Genomic DNA, 15,719 nt, shown 5'->3' on the forward strand with positions numbered 1-15,719 from the left:
CACCGTAACCGTGTTTCAATATTACCTACTAATACATTAAGCACAGTTATATTAAATAAAAATAATTATTATTATATCAATCAATAATTTTAAGACAATTGTATTATAATTTAGTAGTACAGTACTTAAGTTGTATTTAGGTATACATATTTACAACACTTACACATCGTTATCAATGTATAATTATTAGGGGCAATATCAGTTTATTCATCATCAGTTAAACTACATTTTTCTAAAGTAAAATTTGAAAAATACATTTTGTTTTTATAAATATTGTAATTAGGTATATTATATTATATTTTGTATATTAGGACATTAGGTGTATATTATGTTCCTATTACTTATAAGTTAAAAATACACAAATTTTCTATGTGTAAATAAATACACCTCGTTTTTACTCAACATCACTTTTGAGTTAAAATGAAGTCGAGAACTTGATGTTTTTAAGATTTTAAAGAAGCGTAATTATAGACTAAGTATGAAAAATCAATAAATATAGTGACTCTTTTAATTTTATTCTATACCTATTAAATAATGTATTAATATTCAAGTGTTTTTAGATTTGATCTACTCGTAAGTCATAAATAACTCATTATGACATTATGGAAAACTTATTTACTTATATCATAATTGAGTACGAAAAATATAGTTCTTATTTTTAGGACATCTGGCTTGTTAGGTTTACAAACTATTCAAAATATATCATCTTAATTCTTAATTCAATACTTGTGTAAAATAAAATAATTTATTGAGAGTTTCAATAGGTAAAAATATAAACTCGATACAAATTTAATCAACAATAATGCTCATACTCAACTTTTATATAATATTGTACAACATGTAATTTCTCTAAGCTTTTTAACGAATAACTTTTAGTTGTGTATAAGGTGTAACAGGTATGTATATAACAATTTAAACTTTATAAAGTTGATGATTAATTACTATAAATAAACATCAACATTCAATTTTGCAGGTTACCAAGACATAAATTACTTACATCACATTATGTCCCCTACCTTCTTGTTGTAAAACTTGGAATCATTTTCACCTATAATCTAATTGTCTATAATATTATATTTAGCTGATTTAGGGCAAAATAACAATTTTTGTATTTGACCATAACGGTATCTCGCCATTTAGACTGTGTATGCCGCGCACATTTTAATAATATAATGTATACATATGTATTATATTATATTTATATTATATGCGCTAATGTTTGGACCGAAGATGGTTTTATGTATATAGTGAATGAAAATATGTTATGAAAACCCGAAATCGTTTATCCGTCGTTTGACATATAGTTGTACCATAAATACTATATATACATTGTTTAACGATAAGAATGCTGGAGATCGTTGTTGTTATGGCATTTATATAATAATAATAATAATAATAATAATAATAATAATGTGTAGTAATAATATTCACACGGACGAATGAGCCTTTACACAGCGATGTCAAGTTGATATAATAATAATAATAATAAATTCAAGTGCGAATTTACGTTTTTTTTTTCCGCGGCTAGTGCCAACAATACAATACCGTCCTTTGGTTCGGCACACGGCGAGTATAATACATTATTATTATTATTATTATTATATAGTGTATATACATACAGGAGGGACCGCAACACGCGGATACCGACGTAGTCCCCTTCTCACTAATTCACACACGAGCACAATTTTAAGGTAGCGAAATATCGCCACAAAAAAAAAAAAAAGAAATATGTATATATCATTATTATTATATTAAACATAATAAACGATGGGTCCCGCACCTGTGCGCACACGGCCAGGACACAATATGAATATTCGTCCGACGAATTTCGTCGCGCATTTCTTTTGCCTTTATTGTACGGCGGCGGTAGGTGGTACGCCCGTCTCTTCTCGACAGCTGTCCCGTGTGGAAGATTTCACACCGCCGCTACCGCTCGAGGACCCACTGCTGATTTTGTTATTTTTGCAATGAGCTTGTTTACAAATCACCACAATGACACGAATCGCGACAAAATGGCGTATATTGTCTGACGCGGGAAACGTCCCGCGGGAACCGACGACGTGGTGTCGTCGTCGTCGTCGTCGGCAGGTCAACAGGTTTATCATAATATTCGCATTGTAATGCCTGCTGTAGAACAGCGTGATTATGGTCGTACACGTTATAGTATAAGTACATGCACTACATTGTATAATACAATATTATAATATGTCGTATTGTACCCGTATTTAATCTCGTGCGTGTGCGTGTGTATGACAAACCTTTATTGAATTGATGTAAACCACAAATAAATATAGTTGGAATAGGTGATTTTAGCGCCGAACAAAATTATTCGGTTCATTCTAACTTAAAATGGTTATTATTAATCAAAGTAGGTACCTACAGTATTTGCAAATATAACCAATACGCCATATAAACAATTGAAAATAATGATCCGCCCGAAAATCAAATTAAAACCGCGGTTATAAATGAACACGACATGAAAAAGAGATGTATTTATAATTTATTCATCTAATTTTAAAATCAAAAATATATTATATGATCAATATGATGGACCTTTTCAGTAATTTAAAATATTTAATTTTTAATTTTTTCAATTTACCCCAATAAAATAGTAACTTTCAAGTTAATAAGCTTGAAAATTTAACACGAGGTATTACTTACTTTAACAGTTGTTTTAATAGCAGTCGAAAATCGAAAATATCAATTCGTCATATTTAATTTTTATAAGCATAAATTATATTTAAAAAAAATAAGCAAGTGAGTACCGCTCTGCTATACGTCATTATATATCAAGTGGCAAGCAGGTTACTTTCATATGTGTTTTAAATTTGTATTCAATGATGTATCATTGAAAACAAAAACAATTCTGCAGAGAGGGTCTGCCAGCTTATATTAATAACTAATTAGTATATTTTGTTATAATGTGATTTTTAATATATCTATTTAAGTCATTTATTGTACTTTTATTATTACAGTATAGGTTGATAAGGTTGTAACAACTTTTCTCAAAAATATTGCATTTATTACTGCAGTTTTTATGTATTTTATTTATTTTTTTTAAATACAATAAAATATCAAAAATTATTGAGAATAAATAATTATTTTATAGGTAAATGTCTAATGTCCTGGAAATTTAATCTTCAAATTCTTATAAAAAATATAAGAGACCAGAAACACCCCCATTTTTAAAAATCAAGTTTTTACAGACACAAAAAAACCACACACATACACACACGCACACACACATTGTTTTAAAATAATTACATGTATCGCTTCACTCAGAATCTAGAAAAAAATTTGATGTAAGATATTGACTCATTCAAAACTGTTTTAAAAATTATTATTGACTATAGAATTACTTACTATAATGATGAATATCCTAAATGAGTACTTCTGGCATATAAAAATCATTACAAAGAGCTGCTTTTAAAGTTTTATTGTACAGAAATTATTCAGTGTTTAAACAGTTTTTATTCATATAATTCCTTGTACAAATTATCATTTATTAAATATTAAACAGCATTTTTCACTTAAATTTCAAAAATTGTACACGAAATACATTCTATTATCCACCAAGTCTGTTTAATCCATAATAATAAAAATGCATAGCTCATGCCTCATTGAATAGGTTTAATGGATGAAAAGTGCAAATTCGTAAAATTCTATACAAGTAACAAGTTGAAAGTAATAGAATATATACATATGTGCATTGTGCAGAAGTAGCATGGATATGTGTTTAAGCCACTAAAGTAGCTAAAATTATAATTACCGAGACACCCCCATAATATTATGTTGATTGCGTATTGTGAAATAATATACTTATTACACTTGAATATATTTTATTATTTTAATGAAATTAATGATTGTAGAGAAAACAAACCCTTTAATCACTGCAATGATATCCACACGGGACACTCACCCTTCCACACAATTAAAATACTGTGGGCACATACACCACTTGGTATAACTTACTCCTCTGACTATAAAAATACATATACAGGGTGGTTCACCATGCATGCTTACCACAGTTGTTTCTTTAAATAATATGAACTTATTTAAATATTCTAATTTTTGGAATATTTAAGTATACTTGTGAACCATAAATCAGTTAAAATTGTATTCATATAATTTAAGCAGTGTCCTGTAGACGTACCAACATTTTTTTTTCTAAATGTGAATTGCCTTTTTTATAAACTGTTAAGCCGATGGCTTTTTTGAAAATTTGTATGTATATAATTGCAATTGAAATTCGAACTAATAATTTGTGAGTTATTTTATAACTAAATATCATAGATTTGGAAGATATGGAAGCTATGATTATTTAAAAATTATGGTAATTAATATTAAACTATCGATTTTTTAAAAATTTTCCTGATACAATAAATATACCTACTTGATCCAATATTAAATATTGTTTTACTTGATTTAAGCTATTTTTAAAAAAAAAATTATTATCCTTAATATGTACAAACTTCAAATTAATAATAATAGTTAAAATTTTTGTTTAAACACATCGACATTTTCAATAAAATTAGCTGCTTATCAATATACAGTAAAATAAGTAAGTAGTTGATTGATGATTCTCATAAAAAAAAAAAAACATTTATTAATTGGTAAAAAAAAATTTAAATAATTTAAAATAATGATCCTTAAAATTTAAGGAGTATATTTAATAAACTTAAAATTTCCAAAAATTAAAATACGAATAAATTCATTATGTTGCAGGAATAAATGACTGAGGAATATTTAATGAATCATTCTGGTGTGTACAGAACAAAAACCTTAATATTTTCAAAAATACCCTATTTTATAATTATTTTTTTTATTGACAGTGGTCAATGTGCTAATAAACAATTTTATGATTTTAGTAAGTAATACATCTCTATATTAATTTTATAACCTCGATTTTTTTCCACAAAAATCGAGATAGTTAATTGATTTTACAAATTTTAATTACTTATTTACGAACTGAAAAAATATAATAAAAAAATTAATAATTACATTTTCAAAATAAAATATATAAAAACTAATTAATATTAGAAGAAAGTCTAAAAAATTGATATACAAATTTAGAGGTGGCTACTGAAAATCGTTGATATACACTATACAGTCACAGTTTATTAATTTAACTTATAATATTGACAATAACGTTCCGTGCTGCTATGGGCTTACTTTATTATATAATATTATGGTATACGTATACTGTTTATTGTATGAATTTCTAAAATAATATATATATTGACACTTCGTATAGTACGAGTTACAGAGTCTAACGTTTAATATTAATGCGAATAAAGCTTATTCAATATAGTCAAGTGAGTATCTATAATATATATATATATATATATTTATAATTTGTGATTCGTGTTACCTACCACACTATATGCGTCGTATGTATAGTACCTAAGGTATTTGCGCTTAACATATTATATTATTATACATACGACGGCGGGCGTGCGGCACATTGATTCGAAATGGTATATATAACGCGTATAAAGTACAATATATGTATAGAGGTTCCTACAAAAGCAAAAACGACGGTGATTTAAATTTCGCGAATTGTTTTTTGGTACATTATAGAGGTAGGTACATATTATGTCCTTTGAGAGTCGGATTACCGAGATTCCGCCGCGTTTCGATTGAGGCTCCCGCGCGTCGTCGCGCAATCGAACCAAATAAAAGGGTCGATATAATATTATAATATGATGTGTAGTCGGTGCTTTATACAGCCCGTACTTATATAAGTGGCCGTTGTTCGTTTTCGTCAACTCCCGCGCTGCAGCCGTACAGTGTATATATACGCAAACACAGCGCTACAGCAGAACCCCACTCGGAAATCCGTTGATTCGTATGTACGCAGTACACGCACCGCACTGCACCGGGCGTGGTGGGCAAAACATATTGTTATTACACGGTGACAATATAATATAATGATAATAGTAATCGACCGGAATTATTATTATATACACTGTCGTCGAGTTTAATTAGCCGACTACTATCTGCGCAGTGTGATATAAACCGAACGGGGACCTAATTGGCTCCCAACAGATACAATAATGTACTGTCATCAATCACGTTATACCATATTATTATTATATCTATATATTAAACCGCATTGAAGGGACAGTTTTTTATTATTATTTTTTCACAAACTTGCCAATTACTGCTATACCTACGCGCACGAGAGAGAATAAAAATGAAATATCGTGATGATGGTTAAAGATTTTAACCCTGCTATAACAAAAACCGAATATATAATTTTTAGTTCATGTATGATGTGTAAGTATACCACATGTCCACAGTCCTCATATACATTATTCGAATCGATTTTTCACAGGGCCAGTAAATAATAATTGTTTGTTTAATATATTCGTCAATAATGTACGCGCGTTTACGATGTGTACATATACTATTGCAGTATACTTACTTATAATTGTTATTCTCATACGACGCTTAACATAAAATTATAATATATATAAATTGTATATATATATATATATATTTGTATATACAATATACATTCAGCATTAAAATCGTGGCGTTTATCACGAACAATGCATATAAATATCATATGTTTTAACTTGCTGAGCTGTGAATTTGATGCACTTAAATACTGTTGAATAAGCATGCACCATAGTGTACAAAAAATTGGAAATTATACAAAAACTTAAAACACACAGTTCAAAATAAAATAGAACTAATTATTTCACCGTTACCTATAATCTTTAAGAGTAATAAAAATAGTAGGAAACTTTTTTGAACATCAAATAAGATCATTTTTGACAACCTTGCAGATTCACATTTTTGAAATATTGAAAATATTTCTTAAAGTACCTAAACATCCTAAACATAGTCAATTCTTCAAATATATAAAATATAATTTCGTACCTATATATATTATATTACAGATCATAATAATCTAATAGTGATGTACTGCAGATGTAAAATAAATTTCGATCAAATTTCTAGAAATTACACCCGAAATAACTTGCAAATGCATTAAAATTACTATCCACATCTGCAGATTAGATTAATTTTACATTGACGAAAAATGTGGGATATCACTATTTATATTCAAAACGATTATGATGAGTTTAAATATTAACTGTTCGGCGTTCATCACCATGTCTATACAATAAAACAAACCATAGAAACAAAATACTACGAAAACCCATGAACAAAAATTAGGCTGATCTATAAAAACCATAGCGTTGCAAAACAAGTATGACATTTTTACAAGAATGCTATTATGATGTGCAAATAACGACAAAAAAATTCAAACAAGCGAAATTTATCTCGTCTTTATTTTTTTTCATATATACTATTATTAATTCTGTTCTCGTGCATTAAACTTTTAAAATTACCAGTGACCTGATGAGTTGATACATTGCAAATCCCACGATGATAAGAAGCGCCGCAGCAGCTATTTTTTTCTTTATTTTCCGTGAATATGTAGGTTATTATTAATATATTGACGTCAAACTAGCTTCGAAAATAAAAGGTGACAATTATGATTCACACCCACAAAGTATTTTCTTTAATAAAACGTTTAAGTTATATAATATATTATATTATTATGTAGTATCAAAAACCTAATACATTCATAAATTATTATAAAAATAACATTAAAATCACAGTAATTCGCAAAAACATAATTATTTCTATTAACTCTATATAATTAGTTATAGGTATATAACTAGGCATATGAGATTATTTTCAACAGCACTAGTAAAACTGTGCATCAACTGCACTCCATAAAACGGTGGGTTAATCTTAAAACACTATTTACTTAGTAGAAAGTTATATAATTAATTAATTTTATGTTCGAATCCAAGGATATATTAATAAAATGTATATAATGTAAGAAGATAACCTAAACTTAAATGAATAAACAATAAACTACTTGACTATAAAAAGATTTTAACTTGTTCTTAAAAACAAAAAAAAAGTATATAAATAAATTTAAAAAAAAAAAACGGTAGTAATATTTAAGCACAAAAAAATGTAAAAACGAATGTTCAAAAAAGACAAATAGTAGTGTTTGTAAAAATTTAATTAGTTAGATCAATAAAAAAACAGTTTGACCATATGAATAGTTGAATTAAATTTTTTAATTTAAATAAAAGTTGATACCTTTCTATAGAATTCTTTAAATTACAATATAATAAGAAGCAATATTTTTATTGCGACATGTATATCATAAGTGGTATGTGTTTATACATATAGCTAGGTACGTTATATATTTGTTAAACCTATTTTCGAGTTGTAAATCTCTGTGTGTATTTGCTTGAAATCCTAAAAACACCAAAGAAAATAAAAATTAGGAAAAATGAACTAACTATAATCATACCAGAGAAATAGGAACAACAGAAAAATTCCAAAAAAAAAAACATTATATCAAAATACTTATCTTGAAATACAATAATATTCTAAGATAATCTGTATTGTTTATGGAACATTTTTAAATAAAAATTGTACATCTTTGGTCTTTGTATTATGAAATATGTATCCTTCAAAACATCTTTTTTTATTAGCTTTATTGGGTTCAAACATTTATATTTCTTAAACTTACACTAGGTTTAGAAAACACACTAAGACATTGATATCTGTCTGCAACAGATTAAATATTGTTCACTTAAATAATAATAATAATAGCATAAACAAAGATAAAGAATGAAAAAACGTCTACATAAGGAATTTATAGAAATAAAAATAATATTTTACTCTATATTACACATTTACACCTGCATATTTAATTTTATTAACATATAATTAAACTATTGTAATATAACATTTAAATTAAATAATATTGCATATTACTATAATTTTTATCTAAGTGATTTTTTCAAAATATGTTTTTCATCATTTTCTTTGGAAATTATTTTTTTCGTTGGTTTTAATTTATTTAATTGTTTATAATTTCTACAGCTTTTTTTTTTTTTGTAAGCTTTGTTATCGCACAATTTTATTTCAAATATTGCATTAAAAAAAAAAAGATAATATTCAGCAACATGTGTGGCGTTAAACGGTGTTAACCTAACCTTTCACAGAAAAAAATCTAATTACAGAGATAATAATTTTATGTTGCAATGTAGCAAAATTTTAAATGCATTTTCAATGTTTAAAAAAAAAAACTAAAAAATATTTGATTAATCGATCGCTTACATCTGAAATACAAAAGGTCTTACAGAAAATTGTTTTAAATCGCTATTTATTTTATTGTTTTATTTTTATCATTGATTATACATACTATATTATATTATTGTTATTAATAATATTATACTATGTATAAACAATGTTATTATCTATAAATGTTATAACAATAATTTGAATAATCCAAAAGCACAAAGCAGATTTAAATTTTTTGGTATATTAACATCGAGTAAAAACGTAAATATTAATTATTCTACATTACCGTTTTTAGATAATCAGCATATTATATCAAATATATAATGTAATTGAACTATAAATATAGTTGATGTAATAATAATAAATAAAATTTAGTTAATTTTTTTTCTTTAAATTGAAATATTAATAGCTGTATGATATTTTTATACATTTGTATCAAAATGTGATATTAATTATTTTATGATTTTTTTGTTTGTTTTAAAAGTTAGTGGAATATTTTCACAATAGTGTATTATAATAAATTACAATGAAACATTTCCAATGCTTTGGAGTTTCTTTTCATTAAAATTAGTCACTTATTTTTTTATGAATAAAGGATTAAAGAGGAAATTTTTTATAAGTATCAATATGCATATTTATTTATAAATAAACCTAATTAATCGCGTTTCAAAAACTTAAATGAGCAGTGCATTATTATCATGGTTGATAACTTTTCACATACGCTCAAAGATAATTAAAAAATATTACCTCATCAAAGTTTCATACAACTGTGATAACTTATAATCTAAACATTTTCTTAAATAAAAAAAAACAAATAAATACAAAACTGAAATATATCTATTCTGATCTTTGAGTAATTGTGTGTGAATAGCATTTTTTTTTTCAAGAAATATAGTATACTTTATAAAACATTGCCGAGATACTTTTTTTAATATATATGTATATGCATGTGAATAGTGGAACTTTATACTTTAAATATAGGTGCAAAATGTGTTTTTTACATAATACATAATTGTATAGCTGCCTTACAAAAGTTGTAAACGGAAAACAGCAGTCAAAAAAGAAACGCGTCAAATAAATAATAAAGTATGTCCATATAAAATATAATGTAATTATGTTCTAAATCTTAACATACATAGCAGTTACTTTAAATAAATTTAACATAAAGGTACCTATACCATGTGTAGAACAGTCGAGAAACCGTCCTCGTATGGATTCGTGGAAACGCTTGTTTTCGATTGGCATGGTACTAACTTTTTTTTATTTCTTTTTTTTCTTTTATTTTCTCTTCTGCGGACAAATATAATATTATAGAACGTGTATAGTCGTTTTATAACAATATACGTAATGCTCGAGGGGGATGAAATGAGCTGTGGAGAGGACGGCAACGATGAAGAAAGGATAGAAACGGACGAAGAAGAAAATAAAAGAGAACGTCGTCGTAAAAACGAAACACGAATAATAATTGGAAGTTAGCTGCTCGGAGTTTCCATGTACGCGCGCAGAGACGCGACGACAACGAGGGTGACGGTGGCAGTGGTGTTGATCCGATAATAGGGTGCGTGTACACGAAGAACGATATAGTTAGATGGAGACAGTGACAGAGAGGAAAAGGCTTTGAGTGCGGTGACAGGGTGGAACAGAACGACGCTGGTTCTACACATAGTATAGTTGGATATAGTGGTATATGGTAGGTAGGTAGGGACTGCGGCGCAAAGGTAGGTGGAGGTCTTGACTGTGGTGGACGGTGAGGGGGGCGTTGGGAGACATCGAAAAGCACAGTAACTTATATATATATAAGGGAGCTCGTTAGACAATAAAGACGAACAGGTAGAATGACACCCTTGGGCGGGTCAGATTACGCGAGCGCGGGACGAATGATGATGACGGTATATATAATACATACATATACAACGGTTGGCGGCGGCGGCAGTAAAGAATGCCGTGTCGACGTGCGTAATATTCGCGCTCGGTCGTCGAGGACGAAGGGGTGGTAGACAGCGATATAGGGGCGGCGGCGAAGGGTGTGAGAGCAATACAGCTATAGAGGGTGGTCGGCAGCTCGGATGAGGTGTTATGGCGTAAACGGGAGGTATGACCCCCTCGGCGGCGCGAGTGGGGAGGCGCAGGAGTGCCCGTTTCCTCGTGGTGTATACTGCGCGTGGGCCATCACAAACACGCCCTCCCCTCCTCTGCATATTGTATACACGCATACACACACACTTATAAAACCTTACGCTCTGTGTGTATGTGTGTGTATGTATCCCACTCGTTCACCACCGCTTTCCTTGGCTATTGTAAGTCCCGCTTGCGTATCGTCGTCCCGAGAGTCTGCCACCGCTACGACGACATCCGCACTATTAAGTAGGTACATTATTATATGAGTAGGTCGTCTGTGTGTGCGTCAGTCGTAAATTCGCGACGACGTTATTTATTGCCTGCATAGATATTATAATATTATAATTTAAGTATATTTTATATATAATAAAATGATAACAATGGGTGTGTGAGAACTGTGGCATCCATATATCGTACAATGTACAAATTTATATTATATTTAGGGTCATCCTTATTGGGAGGAAGGGGGTAGGGCTTCGCGATTTCAGCTTACATTTTGAACTTAGTATTCGAAAAAAAAACATTGGAAAATTATAGTTACAAATATTACACTATTTCAGAGGGTTAAAAATATTATGTTTTATACAGAAATAGAGAAGAAATTTCCTAAAAATATACAATTGGTATATAGTTATGCGATTAAGTAAATGACTTTCATGGTCAAGCATAATAGTAGAAGACTATAATGAAAATAGAGAAAATATGGTAAGACAAAAGTACAAACCAAAAAGTACATTAATAATTTAAAACTAGTTTTTTTGCACCGTGCACTGCTTCGCAGTTTTAATTCGCTATTTAAAAATACGGCATCGTTCTCAACAGCTGTCAATAGTTTTTTGGTGAATACAAAGACCAAATATTTTAAAGATACCTACTTGTTAGTTGTTAACATAAATGTATAAAAGCTTCGCAGTTTGCAATATATTTTTCACTAGACCTAGCAAATTCTAAGAACGACTCTGAGTATTAGGTATACAAACTATAATATGATATACCTACCTATATTAATAATATAATATAAATTTGTAAAATATTTTACTATCACCCGCGCGTCAAAATATGTATTATATGCCATAATATACAGTATAGTTGTGATATGTGCAAGTTCAGTTCGGTGTTATTACCTATAGGTAATATATAATATAATATATATTATAATAAATTCGCGCATCGTATTATATTATATTATATTATCTGACACTCGAAAACCGTTGGAATTCCATTTATCGTTTTAATATAACTTCACGTATAGGGTGCGAGTGTTTTGAAATTCGGTGCTTTGTATATTGTATGTGTAGTACCTATACGTGTTATGCAGTGATTTTAAAATCTCAAAAAGAAAAAAATCACCGTGTATACAGTGACACTGATGAAACCGGATATTTTGATTCACTGAGATAGACAAAAGTCAAAATGTATCTATGTGTTGTACACAGCACTGCAGGCGTATAGGTATACGACTGTTTACTACTTTTCCGTATTCGACATTATACTTTTATAAAAAAAAAAACAAAAACAATTTAAATCCATTAAATACTTAATCCACATTCAATGTTTGTTTTTATATTATATAGAGCTATTGCGTGTTTATACGTATACCTATTTATTTTATGTAGATGATGTTTTCAATTACAGTATCATATCATTCCTTAAATCCGAGGCCTGTTTCAACCAAATTTGTATAAATACATAAAATATAATATATTTTTATATCTATATCGCTCAACGCTATATTGTCACTATTAATAGTTTTTTTTAATTAATTTATTAAAATGACACTGGTCAAAATAATTCGACAATTAATAGCTCTATATTATACTATATATAATATAAATACTACATAGCAGGGGTCGGCAATTAGGCCCGTTAGCCAAATCCAGCCAACAAAGAGGAAATAAAAGGACCGCAAAAATATAATAAATATACTATACAAAATACATAATAAATTTTTTTTTAATGTTAGTTTTCAGCACATATAATAGATGCTTGATCTATTTTTATAATCTATTTGGAGATTACGATGACATACATTGTTCATTGCTGTTTACAATAATAGTCACGATAACACAACTATAATATTTAAATTTTTTCTGGCCCTTGAATTTTTTTTCAAATTATCTGAATTGTCATATAACTTTATTGCTGACTCCAGTTAATTGTTATATAGTCTTAGTTAGTCACAACTCACAACTATACATCTAATCTAACTTGTATGGATATAATAGTACCTATTAAGGCCATGATTTTCCTTTCCAAAACTGTGACACCTTCTAAAATATTTTAAGAATTACCGATTCTATTGAATACAATTTTAAAACTCTATCTAATTACTTTGGTTTAAACTAATTTTTAGTACCAACTTTATAAAATTAATGTTTATAAATATTGTGAATAAAATAATATTTGATTACTACTTTTCATAAAACGTATTATACAAAACTACATGAATATTAATAATTATACAATTAAAATTTATGATTGAATAATAATAGTGATCACCTCAATGGGATAAATCACAAATATTATATACATAAATTATATTCTATACTTGATAAAATATTAATATTAAATTTTCGTGTAATTATTCTATTTTAAATTTGTACTTACAAAATTATCATCTGTCTTTAAACAATTTAAACACTCAATCACTGTCTTGTATTTCTTTTCGAATAATACCAGAAAATCAGTTATACTAAAGAGTCAATTATAAAAAAACAAAATTAAATTATACATGCTTTTTCAGGCATTTATTCAAATAAAATAAAATACTACACATCTAATAGACTATACTATTGCAACTTTTGTAATTTATGTTTTTATGGTTTACCTATTTCCAATTCAAATATAATATTATTTATTATTTGATTAAAATGATAATACTGTGATTTGTGATAAGACAATACCACAACCGCATGAATGAGTACCAACTGAATTGAAAAATGAATAACATATTACCTATATAAAAAAAAAACAATCACGCCATGGTTTGATCAGTGATTCTAATCATAACTAAATCAACAATCATACAACTCAAAGATCTAATCGAGGGACGAGAATATAACTGTCCCCAAGCATTACAATTTTTATGTTTAATATTTATTCTTAAATACTTTTGCTAATGCAGCTTAAAATATACCGGAATTGTTACCCAATTTGCACAACAATAACAAACGAATTATCCATATTGGGTTAGCTTTAAATAAAAAAGGTACATTTTTATCGTTATATACATTTTTTTTTTTCACTTTTATTTATATAATATAATATACATAATGTATATGTTATAAAATTTAATAATTTAAACATTGGTATTTTTACGAAAATTTTATATACCTATACAATGCAGTTGCCAGCAGGTATAATTTAATATAATTGTTATATATGATATAGATTATAGACGGTCGTTTTCGCGGGTTAACGTCTGCATGTTCGTACAACTTTTTGCGATAAAATAAAATACAAATTCGTATCTAAACGGTTCAAAAAAACAACGCATGTGTAAAATAATAATTACGAGTAAGCTGTAACAACGTGCCCAGCTCGACAATACGACATAATATTATGTATATTATAATTAATTCAGTTCTCATCATTTTCGGTCGAACATGCGATACACTCGCGCTAATCAATATAGTATACTGTTAACACTCGTGTATAGCTTACATACACAGACACACACACACACACACACATAGGTATAAAATGATACAATGAATTTTGCACACGTGCAGCGTGTCATCGATATAAACGCTTACCTCGCATCGTCCCGGCTCCCAATTATATATGGTGACGAGTTGTGTTGGGCATTTCTTCGCGTGCGACGAGTTATTATATAATAATTTTGAATTTTATATTAATATATAGGTAGCTATGTATAATATTATAATAACATCGTATCATACATACTTAGATAACGCGTTTAATGACTCGTCCTATGTATATATATATAATATATATGTGTGGTGGTGGTTTGTGTCGTGTGTGTGTACTTACTATACTATCGTAAGCAATATTCGCGTGCACCTTATATAATATTATGTCATCATACGTATATATTATTATGTACAGGCTACATATAGGTATATATTTGTATATTCGTGATTCCTGTACAGGAATGCATCTATAATATTTCATACGCACGATTGGCATAACCTGGTTTCTATATAAGCCCACTGGAAATCCTGAAAATTATAATTTAAGTTGGAATTCATCAATATCATACCGTTTTATTGTTTTACACAACCTGCACACTACAAAATTAAAAATATCGTTAAAAATGTATTTTAAAAATTAACATAATATTAACAATACTGCCATACTATATAGTTTATACTGTATTGTAATTATACAATTATATTGAAATTGCTGCATTTACTGCAGCTCCCAAAATAAATTTACTTGAATTTAATTACACCAAGCTACTTACTCTGCATTAGTTATAATAGTCAGTCCTCCACGGGTAGATTGTCCGC

This window comes from Aphis gossypii, chromosome X, assembly GCF_020184175.1.
Source record: "Aphis gossypii isolate Hap1 chromosome X, ASM2018417v2, whole genome shotgun sequence".
In the NCBI taxonomy this organism is placed as follows: domain Eukaryota; kingdom Metazoa; phylum Arthropoda; class Insecta; order Hemiptera; family Aphididae; genus Aphis; species Aphis gossypii.